Source organism: Sciurus carolinensis, unplaced genomic scaffold, assembly GCF_902686445.1.
Source record: "Sciurus carolinensis unplaced genomic scaffold, mSciCar1.2, whole genome shotgun sequence".
In the NCBI taxonomy this organism is placed as follows: Eukaryota; Metazoa; Chordata; class Mammalia; order Rodentia; family Sciuridae; genus Sciurus; species Sciurus carolinensis.
This window is the reverse complement of record NW_025920117.1, coordinates 805,597-830,796: the sequence shown is the minus strand read 5'-3', so window position 1 is coordinate 830,796 and position 25,200 is coordinate 805,597. Positions and strand designations below refer to the sequence as shown.

The 25,200-nt window shown below is 55.7% G+C and overlaps 1 pseudogene; it reads right to left on the bottom strand.

Annotated features, from left to right (window-relative positions):
* LOC124973594 (probable RNA-binding protein 19) overlaps nt 1-25,200 on the bottom strand; it is a 141,339-nt pseudogene that overhangs the window by 112,505 nt on the left and 3,634 nt on the right.

Here is a 25,200-nt window from a genome sequence, read left to right as displayed (position 1 = left end):
AGGATGAGCTCACAGAGGCCAAGCTCACGTAGGTCATGCTCAGAGGTCTAGCTCACAGAGGCTGGGCTCACAAAGGGCTTGCTCACAGAGGCCTTGCTCACAGAGGCCATTCTCACAAAGGCCGTGGTCACAGAGGTCATGCTCACAGAGGCCGTTCTCACAGAGGCCGTGGTCACAGAGGTCGTGCTCACAGAGCCCGAGCTCACAGTCCTTGCTAACAGAGGCTGAACTCACAGGGGCTGTGCTCACAGAGCCTTGCTCACAGAGTCCGAAGCTCACAGTGGCTGAGCTCATAGAGGCCGATTTCACAGAGGCCATGCTCACAGAGGCCTAGCTCACAGAATGCTTGCTCACATAGGCAGTACTCACAGAGGCCGAGCTCAGAGAAGCTGTGCACTCAGAGGCCGAGCTCACATAGGCCGTTCTCACAGAGGCCATACTCACAATGGCCATTGTCAAAGAGGCCTTGCTAACAGAGGCCAAACTCAAAGAGGCTGTGCTCAAAGAGGCCTTGCTCACAGAAGCTGTGCAAACAGAGGCCGAACTCACAGAGGCCAAGCTCCCAGAGGCCGAGGTCACAGAGGTCAAGCTCACATAGACCGTGCACAGAGGTTCAGCTCACAGAAGCTGGACTCACAGAGGACTTACTCACAGAGGCCTAGCTCAAAGAAGCCTTGCTGACAGAAGCCTTCCTCACAGAGTCTGAGCTCACAGAGGCCTTTTCATAGAGGCCATTCTCACAGAGGCTGTGTTCAAAAAGGCCTTCCTCAGAGAGGGCTTGGTTACAGAGGCCCTGCTTAAAGAGGCCTTGCTCACAGAGGCTGTGCTTCAGAGACCTTGCTCACAGGGTCTGAGCTCAGAGGCCGAGCTCACAGAGGCAGAGCTCACAGATGCCTAGCTCACAGCAGCCCTGCTCACAGAGGCAATTCTCACACAGTTCGAGCTCACAGAGGCTGTGCTCACAGAGGCCAAGCTCACAGAGGCTGTATTCTCAGAGGCCTTGCTCACAAAGGCCATTCTCACAGAGGCTGAGCTCACAGAGTCTGTTCTCAGAGGCTGAGCTCACAGAGGCCTAGATCACAAAGGCCGTCCTCACAGTGGGTGTGCTCACAGAGGCTGTGGTGACAGAGCCCTTGCTCACAGAGGCTGTGCTCATAGAGGCCATTCTCATAGAGGCCTAGCTCACAGAGGCCTTGCTCACAGAGGCCGTGCTCACAGAGGCCTTGCTCACAGAGGCCGTGCTCACAGAGGCCTGCTCATAGATACCTGCTCACAGATGCCTTGCTCACAGAGGCCATTCTCACAGAGGCCTAGGTCACAGAGGGCTTGCTCACATAGGTGGTGCTCACAGAGGCTGAACTCACAGGAACCATGCTCACAGAGGCCTTCCTCACAGAGGCCTTGTTCACAGAGGCTGTGATCACTGAGGCCATGCACAGAGGCTGAGCTCACAGTGGGCTTTCTCACACAGGCTGTGCTCACAGAGGCCTTGCTCATAGAGGGTGTGCTCACAGAGGCCTTCCTAACAGAGGCGGTGATCACTGGCCTTGCTCACAGAGGCCTTGCTCATAGAGGTCATACTCACAGAGGCCCTTCTCACAGAGGATGTGATCTCAGAGGCCATGCTCACAGAGGACTTGCTCACAAAAAGCCTTGCTCACAGAAGCTGTGCTCGCAGAGCCCTTTCTCACAGAGACCTTGCTCACAGAGGCAGAGCTCACAGATGCCCTGCTCACAGAGGCAATTCTCACAGAGTGAGCTCACAGAGGCCTTGCTTAGAGTCCATGCTCATTGAGGCTGTTTTCAGAGGCTGAGCTCATAGGCCAACCTCACAGTGGCTGAGCTCATGGAGGCCTAGCTCACAGAGGCAGAGCTCACAGATGCCTTACTGACAGAGGCCTTGCTCACAGAAGCCATTATCACAGATTTCACGCTCACAGAGTTCAAGGTCACAGAAGCCAAGCTCTCAGAGGCTGTACTCACAGAGGCCTTGATCAAAGAGGCCATTCTCAGAGAGGCCAAGGTCACCAAGGTTGTGCTCAGAGGATGAGCTCACAGAGGCCGAGCTCACAGGGGCAGTGCTCACAGAGGACAAACTCACACAGGCTCTTCTCACAGAGGCCGTGCTCACAGATTTCGAGTTCACAAAGGCCATGCTGAAGGGTTGGAGGGGCAGGCATGGAAGGGCATTCCCCAAGATGGCAGGGTGAGAGCCCGGCAGTGACCAGTGGTCACAGAGACCCAGCCTCCAAATTCTGCCTGAACCCTGTGGCAGCCTTGACCTTTACAGCATTCAAGGGCACAGGTTTGGCCACTGTTTAAAAGCATCTGAAGGTTCAGGGGCTCCTCTGCTGTGGCTTACAGAGAGCTTGTTATCTAGTCTGCAGCTCCCAAAATCCCTGGCCCATTGCCCTGCAACTAAAGCAGTGGTCCCTGGGGGTGTTGCTGGCATCTGAGTGAAAGACCCCAGAAGTTCCCTCTAATCTTCCAGAAAATACAGCCATGTGACACTGCATAAGCAATCCTTAGTGGACACAGGCACACACATGTGCACAGCTGGGGCAGAGCAGTGCGCTGTATGTGCAAAGGAGTTGAACTGAACCTTGACCTAAGTGCAAGAGGAAGATGACCACAGGGTCTGAGGAGCCACGTCTGAGCTGACAGCGCACAATGGTGGTGACAAAGTGGGAGTTCCACTATCTAACCAAAGACCAGGAAGTACGCTTCCCTCTTCCCTGCACTGGCAGGGCCTGGCATGTGAGCCTCAGTGAGGGAGATGTGGTCACTGTCAGTGAGATCGGCTCCCTGGGGGTGGTACAGACCCCTGGTCATGTGCTCCCTGTGGTGATGGCTCCCTCCTTTTGCTAAGGGTCCCATTTATCCCCGGACATAAGGCTCAGCAGGAAGGCTGTCTCCTACATCTGCACAGGACTTTCAATCTATATTCAAATACTCTCCAGCACCTCCTACCACATTTGCTGCCCATCCCTGACCCAAGCTTCTGTTCTCTGGCCACTGAGGGTTTCTTGCCTACCCTTCTCCCATCTCATGTCCACACAGGGGCTGGAAACTGTCCTGAAGCACAAATGAGATCCTTCCCCATGGGTTCCTAGCTCTCCGACAGTCTCGCTCTGCCTTCAGGCTGACATCCAGTCTCTTAAGTGACTTGCAAATCTGGTCCTAAACACCTCCATCTCCCCTTATGCCCACCATACACTGCTGTGCCAGCTGACCTCAGGGACTTATTCCTCCAACTCCCTTGAGTCCCTGACAGGCCCTTTGCATATGCCCTCCCCTGCTCCTGGATGGCTTTTCCTCCAGGTCTCTGTGCAGGTGACTTCATGTGGGCAGGTGTAGGTTCAACCATATGCTCCTCAGGGGCTCCCCTTTGTCCACCCGGCCTAAGGCAGCCCCACTTCTGAAGTCATGAGACTGAGCATTCGGCATGATCTTGTCTTGTGTTAATTCATGGCTCCACTGCCCATCTCCCCACTAGAAAGAGGAAGGGTCTCCCCAGGCATACCACAGTGCTGTCACAAACTACACCATTGACACAAGCATGTGGGTAGAATAAGTGAATGAAAGTATCCATGGAGGACTGAGAGGGGTCTTCATTGCTTGGGCATTGTCTCCTGGAAAACTGGTGAAAGGACAGGCCCAGCAGGATGGGAGATCAGGGGTTGCCCCAAGTTTCAGAGGTGATGGGCCCCCAGCATGGACCCTGGCTCAAAGCCCACTTACCTGCAGCTGCTTGAGGGCTTTCTGGGCTTGCTCTGGCTTTCAGTACTCCACGAATGCAAACCCTGTGGAAAGCAGCGCTCCTGAAAAAGGAGCAAAAGGGAGCACGGAGTGAGCCAGGACTCAGCTTTGGATCCTTTCCAGCCCCCACATGGCCTCAGCTCTGGGCTTGCCATTTATGACTAGTTGCCCCAGCGAATCCACTGCCTATTTAATCACTGACTATTAATTAACACATGAATGATGTGATAATTAACCTCCTTATAGGATCCTGCCATCATGAGGGAGGGGGAACTGACTTGGGGCTGACCACTGTTCTTCAGCAGGAGCCTCTACCTGGATGGCCCTGCCTCCATGTGGCGTCTTGAGCACCCATGGCTGCCTCCTGGGGGCATTTTTGACCCTCGGATCTGGCTCCTGGATTTTCAGTCTAAAGTTCTGACAGGGAGGTGAAGGTGCCCTGGCTCTGCCTGCTTCCCCACTCCAAGGCAACAGGAGGCCAGAGGGCAAGAGCAACAGCAGCCTCTCCAGGGGCACTGCTTCCTGACAGTGTGTGTATGTCAGGCGTAGTGGGGTAATGCTGGGAAGCCCCACGGGGCACCCCAAAGCACAAGGTCTCTAACTGCACCTCTGCCTCCCCTGCAGAGCCCTGCACCTGTATTTCTATCCAGAGGCTGACGGACCCAGGGCCAGGCGTGCTAGGGAACCTTGTGAAGAGCCCAAAAGTGGCTCAGAACTGCAGGGGGCAGGCAGTCCTGTCAATTTGTTCTCTGAGCAGAGAGCTTTTCTTTGGAGGCAGAAGGCTGTGGATGGTGGGCTGGTGGCGTCTGCACCTAAGTGTCAAACATACTCCTGGGAAAGAGGAGCTCATCCACCCTCTGACACAGCAGGGCCATACTGCCTGGGAGGCCGGTCTCTGCCAAGAGCAGCACCTGCTCCCAGCCTCTGTGCCCGTGGGAATCAGCCCACAGGAAATGCTGACCTGGGACTGAGGGAGAGGGGCACATGCTGGTGTCAAGGACCCAGCTCTGCTGACCCCCCGTGTGCCAGTTCTGCACAAGCTCTGCCCACCATCTCTCCTTGTGCCCCTCAATGGTTAGCAGTATGACCTGCTGCTGCACAGCCGCCTGCGCCCAGTCGTCCTTCACGCCAGCCCCAGGCTGAGCATGACCTCATCCTGCTCTCCCCAACACCTGGCTGGATGACAGACTCCCGAAAGGACAGTGGACACCCCAAGAGATGCTTTCAACACCAACAACGGGTGACAAGGCACTACTGAGTGCTTGCAGGGGCGAGTGCAGGCTCCCAGAGGGGCAGTGTCCCTGCGGCCTGGTTTACCTGCTACCGTGGCATCCTGAGCAAATAGAGGCAAGGGACCTCTAACTTCACACACAGAAATGTCTACTTAAAACCCTCAGTGGTTCCCCACCAGGCTGGAATCCAAACCCCTGCAGGGCATAAAAGCCACTTCCTAAGCTTGAAACTGCCTTCCTTTCCAGGGCACCTCCTGCCTTGGCCTCTGCCACCAAGCTGCTCAGCCTCCCTGCCTCTAGGCCCACTCTGACTTGAAGAACCTGCCACAGCCCTCCTGGTCCTGTGATGAAGCCACTGGCTAACATGTCCCCCAGCTACCGCAGGTGCCTGGGGACAGGGACAACATCTCTGGCGCTCACTGCCTAGTGGTCCAGGCCAGTTAGGGAGTGAATGAGCAGTGGTCACTCTTGACTTGTGATGCACCCCACCATGTCTGTGAATCAAAGGGCTGTTGCACTGGGTACATGACTGTGATAAAGGACAAAGGACATGTCCTTGCTCATGTTCTGCAGGGAACTAGGGCATGAAAGAGGGGAGGCCAGGAGTGTCAGAACAAGACCCAGGGCTGAAGGGAGAGGCCAGGTGGTCTCTACCTGCACACTACCTAATGGCCAGGGAGGTGCAGATTAATGACAAGATGGAATGATCTAGAAGTTCTATGTATGGGTCATTTCCCTTGGAACTGAAGTGGGAAATCCCACAATCAGTCTTTATTGCTGTGTCTGGAAGGAGTGGGGAGGAGGGAGCCCCCGGGTGCTGATGGTACCCTGCCCACCCACTAGGTACACAGCTCCAGGACCATGTGACAGCAGGAGTCTCCAGGAGAGAGGAGGGGCTGTTTCAGACAAGCCTGGCTGCCCTCCCTGCCTGCAGGTATGATTTCTTCTGGAACCACTTCCTTCCAGCCAAGATTTGCATGGGTTACCTGCTTTGCTCTTCTTGGAGATGGCATAGCTCCTCACAGCACCCACTTTGGAAAACACCTGGAGAAGAGAGAATCATACAGCCCCTGACTTCTGGGAGCATCCACCACCTTCGTGGGAGCCTCTCCAGTCACCATGGGTCCACCCACGGGCACAAGAATCAGGAGGAATGCAGAGCTGACCCCAGGAGGCTGCTCACTCTGCATGGGCCTGTGCCAGGTCCCACACCATCCACCCACCTAGTGACCCAGAGACACCCTCAGATGGGCAGCTGAGAGCCAGGGAGCTGGCAGTTGGGGTCACAAAGTTGGACATGCTGGACCTGGGCCTGGGCTGCTGAGCCAGGCTCTGAGCCACTGTGTAACCTGTGAAACTGTCCTCCCACTTCTGCCCATGGAGATCCTGGGTCATTTGGAGGTGGTGAGTGATGGCCTGTTCCAAGTAACCTGGCTAGTCCCCCGGGCCTCTCAAAATGGCAGCTGGGCTGCTTTCTTCCTCCAATTACAGAGGGAAGAACTAGGCCTTGGAACAGCTGAGAGGTCAGCCTCAGACCCCAGAAGGTGGTGTCAGTTCAGGGGCATAGAGTCTACTGATTCCAAGCCCAACCACCTCACTGCCCTCTGTGCTTAAAGCCAAAATAATTCTAAAATCTGTAAGTCACACTCTAGGTTTCCCCTCCATTCTCCTGTCTCCCTTTAGAGCCCAGCTAAGGCACACTCCACATGGCTCTGGCTCTGTCCCTGTCTTCAGTACCAAAGACAGGCAGGTGCTCAGTACTGTCCACCAATTGAGCGATGGGCAGCAGGAGGAGCGGAGATCCTCACACACACCGGTGGCAGACTCGTGCTTCAGACGTGTGACCCTCTAACTGGAGGATCTCAGTCGTCCTAGTCAAACCTTTAAAACAACCCAATGAGAAAGTTCAACTCATGCCTCTATGACAGCCAGAGAAACCGAGGCACAGAAAGGCTGCAGGGCTTGCCCATTAACAAGGAGTGAGGACAGGATCCAGGTCCAGGAGGACTGACCCCTGACCATGGTTCCACACTCAGGTGCTGGGACAGGGGTCCTGTGATCTGGGTGTGCTTCCCCACAGTGCTCTAATGGGCTGTGTGAGCTCAGGACAGTGAGGCAACCTCTCTGAAGTTCCATCTCCCAGATGAGCTAGATGGTCCTGGCTGAGCCTTCCCGCTCCAGGGCCTTCAATTCTGAGGACACTCTTGAGCTGCCATTTGTGCAACTCCAGGAAACGCTGATCCAATAGTGATGCCCCACACCATGCCAGGAGTGACAAGGACAACACAGGAGCAGAGGTGGCCTGACAGGCTCAGAGCCACCTGCCTTTGAGACACTGCTAGGGTGCGCCTCTAAAACCAAGTCACGTGGTATCAGTGCTTCACCAGGTGCTCCGGGGCCCCTGGCCATGCTGCCTGCTTGGGTCTGGGCATCTCCACTTCTGTGGCTGTCCTACCTAGGGACAGTCACAGCACAGAGGTGGGTTCAGTGGACACTGCCTCCTCTCTTGAACCCTCCATAGAATTTTAGAGCTCAGGGGACATTTTGAAAGGAAGGGGAATCAGAGATTTCCATCCTCTGACCATCCTCCTTCCAGGACAAGTTCAGGGCTGTGAGCTGTGTCACTCATCCATTAAGGAGGAAATCTGGTGAGCATCTGTTCTGTTCCATGCTCGATTCACCAAAAGCAGCACCTCTGCTGGGGAGTCCTGGTTGGGGAGGCAGGGAGCTCACAGACCCCATCCTCTGAGCAGGAGGGGCCCCTCACCCATCCAGGCCCTGCAGTCCATGGGCTGCCATGTTCACTGGGCATCTGCCAAACCCCTGCCTGGAGCTCCCTACCCTGCCCCTCCTGCTCTCCTCCCACAGGTGCAGACTCACCCCATCCAGACATGCCAGGTGGGGACACCCTCACTGACGAGTCTCCTGCAGGCTCCATCAGGCCATGCACAGTGGTGGCATTGACTTCTGAGTCACTCACCACAGAAGCAGTTGGGGAACTGTTTTCAAGTATGCGTGGAACATGAAACACGCCCCCCACGACAGCAGGGGTGGTGTGCAGCAGGGCGGGCTGTCCACCACCTGAGCCAAGCCAGACACAGAGCAGACACACTGCCCACATCACAGACTGGAGCATCCCCCATTCCTGGTGGACACTCACTTCCCTCAGCATCTGCTCTGTGGTGCTGAAATTGAGATTTTTAATAAATAGAGTGCATCCTGGAAGGCTCTCATCTTTCTCCTCCTACTCCTCCTCCTCTTCTGCCCCTGGCTGTGAATGCCTCTGCTCCTTCACCTGCTGGCTTCCCACCTTCTAGAGTCTCACCATCAGCCACTAACCCCATCAAAGACAAACAACACCATTAAGTAACATCTACCCACCAAAGCCAGGGCCTAAAGCACAGAACGCTGTACCAAGGGGCTCTGCCTCCGTGGCACGGTCAGGAGGGACTGCAGGTGTCAGCAGCGAGAGAGCCAGGAAGAGAGACATAGTCCCACCATCTGCCCCTGTTGTATTTTTTTTTTTGTACTTGGGATTGAACCCAGGGACACTTACCCACTAAGCCACATCCCCAGCCCTATTTTGTATTTTATTTAGAGACCAGGTCTTGCTGAGTTGCTTAGCATCTCCCTTTTGCTGAGGCTGGCTTTGAACTCAAGATCCTCCTACCTCAGCCTCCTGAGCTGCTGGGATTCCAGACATGTGCCACTGCACCCAGATCCTCCTCTGTTTTAAAGAGAATATGACAGAGATCCAAAGGTAGAAGCACCAGATAGGATTAGGCCACACTCATTTTAACTTCAAAATAAATTATGGGAACTGTGTTCTTGAACCATGAACCTAAGCAAAATGTTATTTTTCCTTAAAAAACATCACTTAGTGAACTTTCAAACTGAAATGTATCTTAAGAGTTTTGCAAAAATTACAGAATGGGAAAACTTAAGCATTCTAAAACCACTTGAATATGGATTTCAAATACCCCTTGAACATGCACATGTGTCAAAGTGGTTTTGTTTATACATGAGGAAGTCACAGTATTTTGTAATAGTGGAAACTGGGAAAAACCATCACACAGAGTCACAGACAGGCCAGCAAGGTCACTGGAGGCTGGGATGGTAGGTCACCACTGAAATGATGTGCTAAGGAATGCTGAAGGGCACTGATGGACCTGGGGAGCTGAAGATGAAGACGAGAAGGGTGGTGTGTGGTTCTGTTGGTCTGCTTGAGCCGGGAAAGCACACATGTGCACACAGCCATGAGAACAGTGGGCAGGGGCCTTGGCTGCTTCCGTAGCAGCAGACCCAGGTGGCTGCACCAGTACCTGTTACCACCGCCCCTGCACCTCACCCCCTCTGAAGGAACAGGTTCCAGAGAGAGGGAGGGTGAACATGGCCTTGCCAATTAGTGGCGGTGCCCACAGGCACATGGGGCAGAAGGGGCAGGGCCACCAGCCGTCGGCCAGGGCCTAGTGTGGCTGTCTGCCCCAGTGAGAGTGGCGGACACCTCAGTCTTAGGACTGTTGGAGAAACCCTACTTTAGGGAAACGCGCTCAGTTTGGCTCAATCTCCCCAGTTTCACCAAGTCCTGAGAGCCAGGCGTGGGGACAAGCCCCTTCCCCAGGAAAGGCTCAACAGCTATCCCACAGCCACATGGGTACAGCCCCAGGACGGGGATTCCTCCAACCCACCTTGGTGCTGAGCAGATGGCAGCCCTGCCCCCCAGGCTGGCAGGAGCTCCTGAGGTCCCATGGCCAAAGAGGAGCCCATGGGCTTCTCCCCAGCATGCTTCCCTCCAACAGCTCCCACCTGTGTGGGGCCTAAGGGGGCTTCCAAGTACTCAGACCTGTCCTGCACCATCACGCCAAGCTCCGGGGCCCTGTTTCCTGCCACTGGCTTGTGGCCTGAAGCTTTCCAGTCCTGATTAGGTGTCAACCGCTTAGCCACTGAACAAGACTTTCAAGTCTCACAGAAATAGCTAGTGACTGAGCTGGATCCCTCCCAGGGCCCAAAGAACACCAGCTTCCTGGGCCCCAGGCCTCAAGGAGGAAACCTTCTTGCAGGCTCCTCCCCACCCAAGAAACAATCAACAGACCCAGCAAGGAACTCCAGGTGTGCTCATTGGTACTCAGAAGCCCACTTTTAAAGGAGAGAGGAGGAAACAGCCTAAGGACATAGCAGCTCAGACTCCAGGTCCTGGAGGAGAACTTCAATCAAAGTGAAAGTCAATACTGTCAGCGGGAAGACCCTCTGGGTCTCCTGGTCATCCTGCATCTTAGAGGTTGAAGGCCAAGGAAAGAATGGGCAGTAGATCTCCTGCCACGTGCCAGGACCTCAGCTGGGTGCCTTGGCTACCTGGTCTCATGCACGACCACAGAGATCACATCACAAACATAAACGGGTGGCATCAGGAACATTCCAGAATACCAACACTAGATGCCAAGTGGTTTCAGGAAAGCAAGACAGGTTCCTGGAAGACTGACAAAAACTTATAGAGGAGAGAGGAGTGGAGACAATGGTGCCCCAGAAGGTTCATGGCCAGTGTGAGGGGTAGCCTCTCCTCAGCAATGGCCAGCTTCTGCCCCCTGGGGAGGCCAACTCAGTATGGCCAGAAGTTTAGAGTTTTGAAAAGGAGTGGAAAACCCAACTTTACACACAAAAACCCACTTTTTCAATCTTGGCAACCTAACTCAATGGCATGAGGCTTTTGTGCCAGGCAGGAACTGGTTAACTGGCCAGCAAGCGCACACCTTCTTGCTCAGAGACCTCTGACAAAGACTGATCACCTTCCCTGCACTGTCCCAGGGGCCTACGGGGGTTCCAGGAGTGGGAGCCTCCCAGAGACACCCTGGACAGCCCAGGGCCCTCAGCAAGGTGGAGTCGACTCCACCCGACCCTGGCCCAGGAGCCTGGTCAGGTGGTCACAGGCACAGCCTGGGCTGTGGCGTTTGGGTTTAGTGAGAGCTGAGCTGAACTGAGCAGGCTGGGTGAGTGGGCACCTCAGGAACTGTGCTCAGGAACGGTCCCTCCCTGGGCAGGTCTGTCGCTCTCAGTCCCGCCCAGAAAGGTGCACTGGGAAAAGCAGCTGGCTGGAGATGAAAGCTGTGTTCCCGTGTGCCCAGCCTTTTCCCAACAGCGCAGGCCGTCTAGTTCCAAAGACGTCCACGACCTAACCCTTCACACCCACAATGACATTCCTGTCCCTGGAGTACCCAGATTCTGAAATGCTACGAGAAGAGGTCATGGCAATCTTTAGAGATCTGATGTCCACAGGGGCCTGGAGACAGTGGTCAGGAGGGGCAGAGACATGGGACACACACGCAGGAACACAATGTGGGCCTGTACCACCAGACTCTGTTGTGTACCACCCACGCAGCCCAGGCCAGTGACAGAGCTGCCCTGCCTCCACATCCCTCCTGCAACCTGGAGTAAAACCACATGGACACACATAGTCACAGGCACACTCTCCTGCACTGTGTTGAGCTGTTAAGAAAAACAAGCATCACTACTCATCCACAGGCCTGGTTACTATCACCTGGCATTGGACAACAAAGTGGGTACCCTGCCAGTGGCACCTCAGTGTCTGCTCCCAGTTTGCGGGCTATAAACCCAGGAGGAGATTTGGGACCAAGAAGGCCCAAAGATGGGGCACAGACAGGAGTGGGATGGTAGTGGTTCAAGGAGCCTAGGGACACCAGGAGCCCAATGGTGGCAGAGACAAGGACAGGTCCTCCCCAGAGCCCTCAGATGTGCTGGCCACAAACTGGACTTGGACACCAGCCTGCCAGATCTGCCACAGGTGACTTTCTGTTGGTCTAAGCCAATGTGCCGTGGCTATAGCTATTCTTAAACGGACCCACGTAGAGAACCGATTTAGTTTATCATGGGTACATGAAAGCAGAGAAGCAGACAGTGAAGGCTCAAGTTAAGGCAGGAAAGGAAGCCAGGGAAAGCAGGGGCGGAGTGGGGTGCTTTCTGCAGGTGTGCTGTGGAAGGGTGGAGCTCAGGCTGAGGGCCCTCCCACATACCAGCTCCCTCTCCCCTGGGGCAGCCCTACCTTGGAGTAGGCGAGGTGTCAGAAGGCCCTGTGCACCTCCAGGGGCTCCAGGAACTCCAAGATGGCAGTGACGCCACCCTTGGGCAGCAGCACTCGGCCCAGGCTCCCAAAGCGGCCAAAGGTCTCCCGCAACTCAGCTGCCAGGGTGACTGCAGGGAGGTTCTTGGGCAGAATCACAGTCTTGCTTTGTTCTGCTGCAGCCTATGGAGCGGACGGGACTTGTGGGAGATGGCAGCAGAGGTCCAGTCTGACACCAGCACTGTCTGGGGCCCCAGAGGCCAGGCGACTGGGAAGCAGACCCAGGAGGCACCACCCTCTCCAGCAGGCCACCTGCTGGCTCCACAGCTGGGCAGTTCTGCTGAGGGGTCAGTCCCCAGCCCCTTACTGAGTTGTGCAGACCGTGATAGTGAATGACCAGCCTGCTGGACCTCCCAGGTGCCCCAGCCGCTGTTCCACTGATCAGACTGGCATCTCAGTGTGGAACTGCAGGCCACCTGCCACAACAGGCATGGAGGAAGAAGCACCAGGTGCAGCCTGTCCCTGTGAGGGGCAGCGGAGCAGTGAGCCCTCAGGTTTTGGTTCCAGTCACCTCAGGGCCTGTGGACACACCCCCAGCCTTCCTGGAGCCCCATATCCAGCTCTGCAGCAGCCATCAGTCAGGGCTATCAGAGCCCGCAGGGAGGGCAGTGGGGACCCACCTGGCTGAAGGAGCCCAGGTTGACTCCATTGTGGAGGAGGAAGCGCTGCACCTCTTGCACCATCTGGGTCTCCCCAAGGGCCACACGGATAGCCACACTGTCCTTGGTCTCCTGAGGGAGGGGAAAAGGAGACCAGCAGCCATCAGGTGGACCCAATCTGCTATCTCCAGCCAGCAGCTGAGCAGACCCAGTGGAAGTGGGTTCAGCGGTGCCCCTCACCCAGCCACACCTGCCTGACCTCCTCTGCCACCCTCTCCAGCCATGTGTCCCCACACCCACCCAGGCTCTTCCCTTCTCCGCAGTGGGCAGGTCTGTGGCTCCTCTTGTAGCTCCTGGGGGCTTCTGCAGGGCTGACCCTGACCCCGACCCCTCACACCAAGCAGTCCTTGTTCTGTCACCTCCCCACCAACCCAGGCTCTCCTCTCTCCACCTGTCTCCACTAGGAGGTTTAAGAAGGCACCAGAAGGCTCTAGAAGGCAGGACCCTGTCTCAGCACTGCGAAGCCATGGTGCTCAGGGCACTCATGGCACCAGAGCCACTGCGACCATCCCTTGTCCCTCCCTCCAACTCAGGCCAAGCTGCACTGCCCAGCATGGCAGCCATGAGCCACTGGGCACCTGAGGTGTGGTTCATTCAAACCCATGTCCTGCTACGAATGGAACTCAGTGGCCTGGGTGGGAACGAGGGAGGAGAAACACCCTGTGACTATGCTGGGCACAGTGAAGTAACAATCCCTCAGCATTAGCTATAAAGGGCGTCTGTTAGAATTAATTTTCCTGTTTCTTTTAAAAACATGGCCACCAGTCCATTCACTTATACACGAGCTTGCTGTCCACCTCCACAGACAGGCTGGCCTCTGGTGTCTTAAGGGCAGAGGACCGTGGAGGAAGCAGCCAATGGGCAGAATCAAGGGATGTCCCTCACCATGTGGCTGAAACCCACTCCCAGTTTTGCCAGAAAGAACTCCGCAGGGGTCCATCCATGGACAGATTCGCCAAGAGGGTCTGCGGACACGAAGTTCGCAGGTCACGGGCCACTCATGTGGTCCAACACTTGGCTCTTGGTGCCACTGTACTTCTGTGCAATGACATCGGCCATGGGATTGGGCTCCATGAACAGCGTGTTTCAGTCATGGGAGCTGTGGGCAGGGGCAGAGCAGGACAGGCCACGCTGGGACACACAGGTGCTCTCTCAGACACATAGCCTGTCATAAGCCTCCCTGCCTTCCTAGCCCTCCCGCCAGCTCACCTGACCTGGGTGGGCTCCCCACCAGCAGGCAGCGGGACTGACAGATCCAACCTCTGGTAGTGCAGCAGCTGGCCTGTGCAGGGACCAGCAGGTGGCAACTGTTCACTTGTAGTGGACGCGACAACTCAGAGCAAAAGTGAGCTCGGCACTACTCTCCCCTCTGCAGTGGGGAAGTGGGCTCGGAGGTGAGGATGAACCTCAAGCTATAAAGCAAAAGGTTTATAGCTTTATAAAAGCTATAAATCAGTTGGCCTGGAAAGGTAGAGAGGGCGGCAGAGCCCGGGCGGGGCTGGCGAGGACCTGGAGCTGCTGGCTTTGTCCTTGGACACTTTCTTCTTCTTGTAGGATGAGATAGGGGTGTCGGTATCCTCACTGGCTTCCTTCCTGATGGTGGACGGCAGCCCGTGCAGCATCCTGCCCTGTGGGGACAGGGGAGGATGTGGGCAAGCTACCCTCCCATCCTCCAGCCCTGCACTCCAGTGGGGCCTCCTGTCTAGTGGGGCCTCCTGTCCTAAACAAGTTGGACCCACGGCCAGACCTGCAGGAGGACAGGGAGGGCAGCCGGAGCAGACACACGGTTACTCTCAGTCCAGCTGGTGCTGGGGTCCCCGACACGGCCATGCCAAGGGAAAGGTGTCCCTCTGTGACACCCCACGGCCCCTCACACTGCACCCCCAGACCCTGCACAGGGAGAACGTTGAGTGTCCACGGGTGGGCCAGGTCTGGCCTGGAGCCCACAAGGTCCATACACTGTGAATGAAGGTGCACTGGGGGGAGGTGGCCTGGGCACATTGCAAGGTGACCCTGAAGAGCAGAGCTCCCTGCATTCCACAGGGCCATCCCTCCTCCATCCCCAGGCTCAGCGACCCCGGCGGGCCCATGAGCAACCTCACCTGGAACACCTGCCCATCCACTGCTGCACAGGTCTTCAACGCATGCTCAGGGAAATGAAGGTGACGAAGGCAAAGCCCTTGGGGTTTCCTGGTCAGGCTGTTGATGGGGTAGTGGAGCTCTGACAGGGGACCTGAGGACAGGAGAGTGTCAGTCGCCTGGGTTGGAGCTGGGCCCAAGCTTGAGGGAAAGTGCCAGGCACTAAGGATCGGCCACATGAACACAGCACAACTGCTGTGCACTGGCCATGTCCACTCAGCCCGAGGGAAGGATGGTGACTGCCAGCCATGAGGCCCACCTCCAGGTCAAGGGTGTCATTTCCCAGTCCCCTCGCCCCCACCCTAAGAGAAGCAAGGAGGAAGTTGTCGGGCTGCACCTGGCTCCATGGACTGCTGAGCACAGCCTGCCCTGGGCAGTGGCCTCGCCCACACAGGCCTCCTCCTCTCACCTCTGAATGGCACAAGTCGCCCCACACACAGTGGCCTTGAGGGTCCAAGAGTTAGTGTGCAGTCACTACACAGGGCCTGCTGCAGTTAGTGCCACATAAGTGTTCGTAATGCCGTCCCTCTCAGAGGACACTGTCTGCAGTGGTTCCACTCTGAACACCAGGTGCGGCCACATCTCAAATGGATACCTGCAGTCTATGGTCAAGCCCCCTCCCATCCACCCAGCACTGCTGTATGGCCAGGGCACCAGCCCATGGGAGGACCTGGGCAGCAGGACAGCATGGATAGACCTTCAGGTCCCATCACCTGGCCTGCAAGCAGGTTCCACTTGGGACCTCTGAGCTGTCTTTGGCCTGAGCCACACTCACACGGCCTCACTGATCCTCCACACCCAGGCCAGTCTCCTGGGAGACAAGGGTGCCGGCAGCATCTCCAGAGCACAGATTCACCTGCACTGTGAGCCCACTTTCCTCCCCTCGACAAATGGTCCCTGTGACCAAGCTCAACTACAGGCCTGCAAGTTCCCAGCCCAAGAAGTAACAGCAGCAAAAACAAAGATTGCCCTGGCTGTTGCCTCTTCTCGGAAGCTGGGTTTGCTTGGGAAGACTTGAGAAAAAAGCATTCCCAGGCAGGAGCATGGTGGGTGGGGAGGGTTGGGAGGCTGCTGAATTCCAACACCAGAAGCCAAAGAATCTCAGGAAAACACCTCCATCACTCCCGCTCTGCATTTGGATGGTGAGAGCTAAGGAATCAAGTTCTGTGGGTCATGCTGGTTATGCCTGTGGTCCCAGCAACTTGTGAGGCTGAGGCAGGAGGATCAAGGTCAGCTTCGTGGACTTACCAAAACAGTCTCAAATTAAAAAATAAAAAAAAAAATTGGGGATGTAGGTTGGTGGCAGAGTGACCCTGGGTTCAATCCCAGCACCATTAAAAAAAAAAAAAAAAAAAGGAATCCAAGTTCAAGTTCAGAAAGTAGAAGATGCCACTAGATCTGCAGTGGGGACAGAGAGCCCTGTTTTCAGATGAGGAAACCAGCTGGAGCCACTGCCCAAGGTCAAGAGTGAGTGGGAGGCAGACTGGGCCAACCCAGTCAAGTGGGAGCTGGGCAAAGCAGGGGCCTACACGCGCGGCCAGGAGCAGAGCCCTACCGTAGTGGGAGAAGAGCCCCTCCAGGTCCTCCTCAGTGCTGGTGTAGGGCAGGTTGCACAGAAAGAGCCTCCCAGAGTCAGCCAGGTCCTCCTCCTCCTCCTCATTCTTTCCGAGCGTCCGGTCTTGCCAGGGCTGCACACCGTTCTGTAGGGTTCCCTTGGCTGTGGGCACGTGCTTCTCCCTGAGCACCTTGATGTAGTGTCCACCTACAGGAGGAGAGAATCCAGGGAGCCTGGGACTTGACACAGCTGGCTGGGGACCCAGGCCCTGGATGCAGGCTGCCAGATGCTCCAGCTGGGAAGGTGATGGGCCTGGCAGCAGGCTCTGTAGAGGGGCAGCAGCCTGAATCCCCGGGACCTCACCCAGTCTGCCAATATGGCCTCAGCCCTTGGAGCCTGCTATCCCAGGCCAAGTGACAGGTCCGCTGAACTCTGAGCCCACTCTGGCACTGCTGGTGGCTCTGCCTTGGGAAAGGTCTCATGTGACAGCCTGACCCTGAACAATCATCTGCTGGTGAGCAGGTTGCAAAAACCACCCAGCGTGCCTAAGGAGGCCGCAGGGATGGCCTGCCTCCACTTGCGCCACCAGAGTTTGATGGATACCTTCCACTGACCCGCCAGCAGGTCTCCCAGGGACCCCCGTCTACCCTGACACAACGCATCCCCAGGAGTCTGTGGCTGGGTCCAATCACCATCCGTGCCAGGGTGGGTGGAGGACCATGTCCCAGCTTGGGGAAGGTGCCCTTGCTGCACCTCCACCAACCCTTCCCAGAGGCCAGAGCCTGCTCCTCACTCCAGGAGGCCCAACAGTTGCCCCACTGGAGACCTGTCTCCTCCACCCCAGCTCTCACCACTGCCCTGACCGCCTATACTGCCCAGGGCCATGTGCCTGCTCATGGGCTCCCAAGCTGCCTGCCTCTCTGCAGTCCCTCTGTTTGCTGCTCTACCCTCAGAGCACGCAGCATCAGGTGGGAGGAAAACTAGGCACAGACGTACATGAAGGAGCCCACGAGGAAACAAGGAGCCCAAGGGGCCTTGCCAGCGCCCCCTTACAAATGTATACCCTGTCGCACTTCAGGACTTTCTTCACTTCCTCTTTGCTGCTGAAATCCACAAAGACGTAGCCTGAGGGGGACCAGGAAAAAGGTTAACTGCAGGTCCTGCAGATGCAGGGAGTCGCTGGGGATGCTGTACCCAGCTCGGGGCAGAGGCTGGAAGCCTCCAAAGCACACCCACCTCCCTCCCCACCAGGCCAAACTCCCCTTTGAGGAGCCCTCCCTGGCTTGGTGGGCGAAGGCGCCAGATGCCAGGAGTCAGAAACAAGGGCCTTTCTGCCTCCCTCTTGGCCTCAGCCCTTCCCTGACCAGGTTCTGCAAAGGACAAATGCTCATGACAGCCCCTTGACCCAACCTAGCACTGGGGGACTGGACTCTGTGACCACCCTCCCAGCGCCAACTTCCCTCCAGCCATGCTACCTGCCTCTGGGCAGCCAGATCCAGGGCTCCAAGGCCAGGGTGGAGGCTCACTGCCAGAGAGGACACCAGGCGCAGCACCACGCATGCTCAGAGTAAAGTGCTGCCCACCAGCACCACTTCTGGGGAGCAACAGAGGCCGCGACTCACAAAGCACCAGCAGGTGGGGGGTCTTTCCTAATCATGGGAGGCCTCCACAGCCTCAGTCTCATGGGGTCTCTACCTGTGGAGCACCCTGTCCACCCCACCATCTTCCACCAGCATGAACTCAGCCCAGCAAACCAAGAACTGCTGGCCTCTATCTAAACAGATGGGGAAACCTGCCAGAAGAGTGGAGGCTGGGCAAGGAGAGACAGGTGAAGATTCTGACACTGTCCACCAGGCTGCCAGAGGCAGGAAGGAGGCCGTCAGAGCCGTGTCCTGACCAGGGTAGAGTGAGGACTGCCACCAGGAGAGGAGACATGCCCCATCCCGTGCCGGCCTCCCCTGACTCAGCCCAGCTCCCAGACCTCATTCATCTTGTTCCCATGCATGTTCCTCACTATCTGAATGGCCACTGGCTTCAGGGGTGCCAGGAATTCCATGACATTCTTCTGTAAGGAGAACTTTGTCCCCTGATCAGTGCAACAAGAAAAGTGCTGCCCAATAAAGAGGGGAGGGACAAAGGACTGAATCAGAAAAGATAACAGGGTGATTATGGCTCTGCTTTCAGTTATACTCATCCTTCCTCCATCATAAAATAGAAGAATTGGAAAATAGAGATCAGGGAAGAAATGCGTAACAACTATAAACTATTAACCTCATCACTGCTATTTTAAGGCATCATATCTGACCTTTTTTGAGGATTTTTTTTTCTTTTATACTTGGGGTCAAATCTAGCTTTTCTCACTTCACTTTACAGCATAGGTATCTGTCCATGATACTTCACATTGTAAGGAGACCTCCGTGTTCTTAACCATTCCCTTTTCTGGATGTGTGTATGACGTAAACATGTATTTAAAAAAATATGTGAACAGGCAGGGTGTGAAATCATGGCAAATGCTGAAAAGTGCAAATCAGAGAACAAAACCAACTCCTAATTCCAAGGGCCAGCTCTACCTTCCTGGCTCCTTCTGCAAAATAAAAGCAGTGAAACCAGTTTTAATCTGGGCCCTGGGTGCTCAGAGGCCCCCATCCTGAGCAGCCTGTGATGCCAGCCACCAGACGAAACTAACAAGCATTCCAAACAAATGGAAGAAGTCCGGCAAAGTAGGGTTTTCACACTACTGCTGCCAATTTCCTGATTATCAGATTCTCTCCAGAAGCCTGGCCTCGTTCCTGGTGACTGGTGGGACAGCCAGCACCTGCACCACACATGGTCAGGTGTCTCTGGGGATGAATCCACCCGCTGTTCCACACCTGGTTTTTTTCACTTGCCACAGCACCCTGGGGTCTCCCCGGTCACTGCGTTCTTCATGTGACACCTCATGTTCCCCCGTTTTAATGTGCCCTGTGAGTCAACCCAGGCACTGGTGACATTTTGGGCTTGGTGATTCTTTGTTGTGGGGGCTGTCCTGTGTGCGGCAGGGCATCTCGCAGCATGCCAGGTCTCTGCCCACTAGATGCCAGCAGCAGCTCCTTCAGAGGTGACAACCAAGGGTTCCTCTGGACATCACCATCTGTTCCACTGGGGCGGATCATTCCCTTCTGAGAATCAAGGATACACGCCTTCCCTAGAAATGGAGCTTTGCTTTTCTGTTCTTATTGATGACTATAACTCAACACATTAAGTTTAAATAATAACAGGAAGGTTGCAAAGAACTTTCTTGAGTTCAGACTCTGGTGTGCCTGGGGGATCCACCTGTGGGGCAAAGCTCAGCACCAGCTCGGCAAAGGCCTAGATGTTCCTAATTATGCCTGACACTTCTACATTGTCCTCCAAAAGACAAGAAAATGTTTATTGCCAAATGTGAAAAATGTATGCCACTTTGGCAAGTGAAAAACATGAACTTGCAGTTTCGATTTTATTTTTAATAATTATGAATAAATTCAAGCATCTGTACAGGCCACCTAAATTCTTTTTCTTCAAAAAATTCTTGTCCTTTCTCCATTTTTCTGTTGGGTGGGTCATATGTCCTTCATAAGAATCTCTGTAAATTAGAGAAATTGGTGCCTCTTGCCTGCTGTTCAGGCTACGGATTCTGCAGTCCACCTTCTGACCCTGTGGCAGCCATGGCCTTACAGGGTTTCTGGTTTGTAGGCAGTCAACATGTCCATTTTTTGTTTTTCCATCAAAGTTTGCAAATTGCTTAGAAAGAAATTTGTTCAGCTCAAATCCTTGATGTGTCTGAAACTTTTCTCATTATGAGGAGTAAGGCAGGGGTTCATCTTTTTTCCCTAAAAAAAATTAACTAGGATGGGCATGGTGCCTGCCACTCTTCCCAGCAGCTTGGGAGGCTGAGGCAGGAGGATCATGGGTTCAAAGCCAGCCTCAGCAACTTAGTGAGACCCTGAGCAACTGAATGAGACTGTGTCTCAAAATAAAACATAAAAAGGGCTGGGGATGTGGCTCAGTGGTTATACACCCTGAGGTTCGATCATGGGTACCAAATTTAAAAAACAAAAAAAAACAAAAAAAAACAACAACAAAACCTAACTAACCTCGATCACAAGGAACTGCTTCAGTATTTCCAATAGCAAAAAATTTTAACTCCTGTGTCCCCATTTAGGAGACCAGGAATGTATCAAAGTGTCCCCGAGCACAGAAGAACGTGCAAGAAGGAAATGGTGTCGCAAGCCAGTCCTCACAGAGGGATGTGGAAAAAGCAAACCAACGGCAGAGGTCAGCATCAGTGCACAAAGAAAAGGACACTTAAGAAGGTTCGTCCCGAATGTCAGGTATTGTCACTGGGTGGGACCTGGGAATTGGGGCGGGGCAGCCCAGTGTGCTGAGGACAGTGGGCACCTGCGGATCACCTCCAGTCGTCAGACCTGCAGCGATCACAACTGCATCCTGGCACCCCCTCTGGCTACGCCCGCTCACAGTCACTCACATGGCCATCCCAGTTATAGGTGACTTTCATTCTTTTTATTTAGCTGTGTCTTCTAGGATCTCATATGGGGAACCTCTATGACTGTCACGAGGTGGGCGTGAGAACAGGGTCCTCTGCTAAGGCAGCTCTAGGGCCAGCCAGCTGCAGCCATGGTGACAGTTGGTCTGTGGCCTGTTTCTGAAGACAGCAACACCTCCACACTCACAAGTGCCTACAGCGGCAGCCCGCTGCCAAATGGGGAAGGACTCTCCACAGGGACTGTCTGACCGCAGGCCAGCCCTCTGCCCTGGCTTCCCACCCTACCTGCTGTAGGTGAGAGAGCAGAAAAGGCCTCCTCCTGCTGGAGGCAGCAATCACAGTCCCTCATTGGTGACGCCCAAGATGCCATTGGTCAGCCTTTTTGGTGGGTGATTCCTTCCAGCTCTCAATCTGAGTGGCCCCCTCCTCGCCCTGTCCTGAGAGCACATACCTCTGTGACACTGAACGGGGCTCCCCGAAGTTTCACGGTGTGGGAGGTGGTGGGCTCCTTCTCGTTCGCTGGTTTCTCTGTCTCAGAACAAAGAGAAAAGGCCACAGTGGGTTCCCTGAGGTGGAGGGAGCAGGGGAAAGACCAGGACGTCACAGCTCCAGGAGCAGCTGCAGCCAGGGTGGCAGGAAGTGCTGGCGCCTGTGCCTGCCAGACTCAGGGTCTGGCCAGTGTGGAGGCAGTGGATGCAGGGTCCCCATTTGCCTCTGAAGTGAGAGCTGCAGCCAGGTCAGCACACCATGGACAGGCGAGCAGGCCACTGGCCAGCAGAGGGCCAGGGCAGAGGGAGGAGCCGAGGCACCTACCCTGCAGCTGCTGATTTTAGCTGGCTCCATGCTACACGCAGAGGCCAGCCTCCTACTGAGCCTCTAATTCCACATGGATTCTGAATTCGGCACCTTTTCCTATAATTCTGGACTCCAGATAGCTCTGCACAACCTAAGTTTTTGGTAGATCCTTTGGTGCTAAAACCTGCCCAGCTAGAACTCACTCCTCAGCAGAGCCTGCAGTGACCCAATAGGTGCAGAACAAGGTCATTTCTAGTCAAACCGGGAAACGCTGATGTGCTGGGAGGGTTGCTGCCCCAACCCTGCTGGACATGGTGACCTCCAGGGCCACCCTGAGTACAGAGGTTCAGGAGATGGCTGGAAGGCCAGGCACTGCCAGGATGTCCTCTGCAGACGAGGATCAGAGAGGTCTGTGGGCTGAAGCATTACCCCAGGCCCAGCAGCCCCCAAGGGTCAGAGCTGAGACTGAGCCTCAAACTCCCATACTCCCTGCAGGGCACGGTAACTAGGAAGGAGGGAGGAGGAAGAGGAAAGAGAAGAGGAGGCAGAGGGAGCCCCTTCCTCTCATTTGGAAGCAAAAGACTGGTTGCTTCCAACTCAAGAATGGGGACACACACATGTCCAAGTGCCCTGTGTCTGGAGCAGAGGACTCCCCGTTGGGGGAAAAGGTGGCCATCCTCAAGGGTCACGTGCACCTGTATACTCTCAACTTCAAAGCCTGGAAGACCCAGGCTGGGGCCTGACCCCATCATGGGAGCCTGTAACTTCCCTTCTCCAGGTCTCAGTTTCCTCCCCTATGAAATGGAAGAACAACAGCCCCAGAGATGGTGATGACATTCCTTGATGGCAAGTGCATCACTGGGCATGTAGGTAGGGCTTGACTAATCTCATCTATCAATGACGACCTGTTCAATTCCATCCGCCTTGTTACTGAACACCACGTGCAACATGGCCACCACCCTCACTCCTCCCAGAGCCCTGATAGGTGGCAGGCGGGCCCTCCAGGTGTGGCAGGCACTGAGCTCAGAGGGGGCAGTCTTTCCTCCATGTGGCATCCCAGCAATGGGGCCGCAGGACCACGTGGACATGCACAGAACCCCTCCCTGTCCCCCAGAGGCACACACCTAGGCTCCAGGCTCCTGTGGCCTCTTATTCCCAGGCAGGGCCTCTGTGCTCCCTCATACCTGCTGGGTCTTGGTGGCAGAGGACTCCTCTGCCTCACTCCCTTCATCACAGTTCACTGCTTCGTCCTCACTCTCCTCCTCTGAGGACGACTCGGCAGCGACCATCTGGACTTCAGGTACTCCATGTCCGAGAGTCCCTTCTGTGCAGCTGTATTTGGCTCAAGGCCTTGCTCTGCTGAGCGAGCCAGGGTGGAGGAGGGTCACCTTCCTGGGCAACCAGAGACCTGGGAAACATAGGGCTGAAAACCTAGAGGGCGGCCGAAGTGCCACAACAACCACAACCAGGGCCCCTGTGTCCAGTGGCCCCAGGAAACCCTGTGATGGGCAACAAGAGGGCAGAGCTCTGCAGTTCCTTATGATGGCACCACACACCCAGGGTTCCATGGCTCCTGCCACAGTCTGGTTCTCTCCTGGATGGCCCTCCCCAGTCACTGCTGACCCTCCTAGCTGGGTTACTTCCAGGCACGTAACATGTTAGAGAAGGCGTAGGTACGACCAAGGCCTTACTACAGAGGAATGCGCTATGGCATCTGTCACCACAGAGGGCCACCTGGTCTATCCCAGGTAGGGGTAACTCTCCATCTGAACAGCAGGACGGTGCCAAAGCACCTCCAGCACATCACTGTCAACGTGCTGTGTGCTGCGCTCTGGACGTCCCCATCCTGCTACCTGACACTGGACATGCTGTATAACATACGAGGGACACTTGGTGAGACGTCAGCCACTGAGGAGCTACAGATGGAGAGCCAGGGAGGCCAAGGAGTGTACAGGGTGCCCCCCATGCTCGCGGGCTGCTGGAACTGTGTTCTAGCCTTTCACACGCGGGCGGGAGCCCAGGAGTCTGAGGAGGGAACCCGCCACCCCTCCCAGGCCTGTGAGCCCACCGCCTTTGGCTCCTCCCTCTCTGCTCTCCTCAGCCCACCTAGGGCCATGTCCACCCCTGCAGCCCCTGCTCCCCTCTCCTGAGCCCTGAGATACTGCACCCTTGTCTGTGACCCCTTCTCTGCCACCTGCCACTGTGTCCCTCCAAGTCCTATGAGTCCTTCAGATTCCAGCTCAGCACAGAAAATCTGCCAGGCCTCCAGCTCATGCTGCGTCCCTGTCTTCATCTTTAAACCAGCCCTGACTCGGACCCCCAACCAGATCTACCAACCTATACTACAACTGGTCACTCGCTACCATTAGCTGCCCTGCACTGACCCATGGGGACAAAGGCTCACCCCCAGAAAGGCCTTCCCAACAGCTCCCCTTCCAAGCCCTCCTGTCCTCTCTGTCACCAATGATGTGATCCAGGGGTGCTTATCTGCTCTTGCTTCTCCCCTCTCACCAGGAGGACAGCTGATGGCTCCAAGGAGGAGGGGCTCCTCTGCCTCCTGCTCACTGCCATGTCCTCAGTGCCTAGTACACAGCATGTGCTCAGCCAATCCTGTTGATCACTGAGTAAGTGAGCAGAACAGTCGCAGCAGACTTGCCAACTAAGAGAGCTTAAAAGCTGCGTTGGGCTGGCCCATGCTTGGGGTCGGGCAGGGCAGGCCGCCTGTGCATGCGAGCAGGTGTGGTGAGCATACACACAGGGCAGGCAGGCTGGGAAGGACACAGGTGCAGAGGCCCAGGCCTTACCTGCTGGCTCCTCAGCCACCTCCTCCTTGCTCTCCTGTCCAGAATCGGAGTCAAAGTTCAGGTAGTCACTGGTCAGCTTGCTCTTCCCTATCAGGGCTCTGTGTCTAGGGCATTGTTTGCCCCTGTGGCCACCTGGATCTGCTTCTGGTGAACTGACAGAAACTCCTGGAACTTGCTATCTTCCTTCAGCTGGTGGCACCAGAACCAGGGTGGCAGGGATATGGGGGGAGAAGAGGTGGAGGTGGCTCAGGTGTGGCCCAGTCGTCCTAGCTCTCGGCAGGTCAGGCACCCTCTCACCTCTAGTGGGCACTGAGGGTCTGCAGGTCATCAAGGAGGCACAGTGGACTCTGCAGGATGAGGAGACCAGGAGTCCACAGGGACAGGGACAGTGGAGAGTGTGGCACTCTGCTTCCTGGACCAGCCCTCAACCTCAGATTTGCTGCCACCAGCCCTCTCCATCAATGGGACACTCACCTTCTCCAGTTCGTTTGGGACCTTTCTTTTCTTGTCATCCTAAAAGCAGAAGGCACAGACGATGATGGTCACACAGAAAGCAGGAGGTGACCCTGCGGTGCCCACAGCCCCCCCAGCTCCCTCGGGGCC